Source organism: Photinus pyralis, unplaced genomic scaffold (genome assembly GCF_008802855.1).
Source record: "Photinus pyralis isolate 1611_PpyrPB1 unplaced genomic scaffold, Ppyr1.3 Ppyr1.4_LG5, whole genome shotgun sequence".
NCBI classification, from domain to species: domain Eukaryota; kingdom Metazoa; phylum Arthropoda; class Insecta; order Coleoptera; family Lampyridae; genus Photinus; species Photinus pyralis.
This window is the reverse complement of record NW_022170596.1, coordinates 34589048-34590623: the sequence shown is the minus strand read 5'-3', so window position 1 is coordinate 34590623 and position 1576 is coordinate 34589048.

Below are 1576 nucleotides of genomic sequence, written 5' to 3'. Positions count from 1 at the left end.
AGACGCGAAGAGTCTAATTTGACAGCAACTCTTCTTCTTCCTTTTTATATCTAACACTAATGATAAATTATTCCATATTGCCATTTCTTAATTTACAACTCATTATCGAATTTATTTACTTCGTTAAAATTAATAGAATGATAATAATTCAACAACCGCGGTAATTGCAAATGTTTATATTTTTTACACCACGAGTCCTAGGTTAAGGTGGTATCCGTAATTAGATAGTAAAAAATATTTAAATTAATCATAAAGGAGCGTGTACATATTTTATCATCAAAGTAATGGTTAGTACTTAGCGTTTGACGGTAGATAAATTCGTCTGAAGATGAGGCACATATATAGGTGCTGGCATTTCTTATTTATCCACGTCAAAAACGGAGGTCGGTCATAGATGCTAATGACCAAACTGGAATTATTGGTAAACCCTACGCGGACTCGATCCTTTAATTATTCGCGTGTTGAGTTTGTAGGCGCGAACGAAAAAAAACTGGTACAAGATGTATAATTTAAAGATAAAAATTTTTTGACAATTTTTCTGATGTTGATTGCTTATTAGAGGATTAATGGAGATAAATGATGGTGTTTAATGTCAATCATTTCGATTGGTAATTGCAGTCGGCGAAATTGCTTATATGAGTTGCGGGCCTTATTACGGTTGGTAGTTGATAATTACATGGGACTTTTTAATATAGTTTCAATAAATTACACGCAGGATGTACCTACATTAGAGGTGAATTAATCATGTAAGGGTGGACAGGTTACTTTTGAGGAGACTGGAACTGATGAAATCTGTCATTGTGTTGTGGTACCAAAATCAACCAAAAGAATAATAATACTGTCGCAAGGATAACTTCCCTGCATTTTATTAAACACTAAGTATTCTGTCTTATCGTATTGATTTATGTGAAAAAGAGCAAGTCACGATTTAAATAATGCCATGCGAACTACTCTAAAAATTAAAGAATTTCTTGGTCACGTGGTATTGTGATCAATATCGTTCCTATATTAAATTTATTGCATGCAGAAAGATATCAAAATTGATATTTATGCACCAAACACAATAGCTACATGTTCAAGAATTAAATGTCATTTGCAATTATCACAATATATCAACATCACCATGTCCTCACTAATTGAATTAAGAAAACAGGCTGAATGCCCAACAGCGCACTTTTTTAATGACTATTCTGACTTGTTAATTTAATTACATTACGTTACGTAGATCTATTTGGGGCAAATAAAGAGGTGAAAAAATATAGATTTTGTGGTTGTGCTCCTTTGGTGGGAAATATGAAAATTTTATCAGTAGTACTACAACGGATTGTAGTTCTGCAAATGAAAGCAAATTCGAAAACGTTGACTTTGAAAAATTGGCAACTGCACAATCTGCAATTTTATTTAGCTAATATTACATGTATCTGTATGTACTTTAAATGTTCGTATATAAGGAGTTGCCCTCAGTTATACCATTGAATAAAAAATAAGTGTTTTTATTCAATGGTTATACTAAATTGAACATCAACTACATTAACGAAGGGGGTTGATTCGAATTCAGATTCGGATAATAAAATTT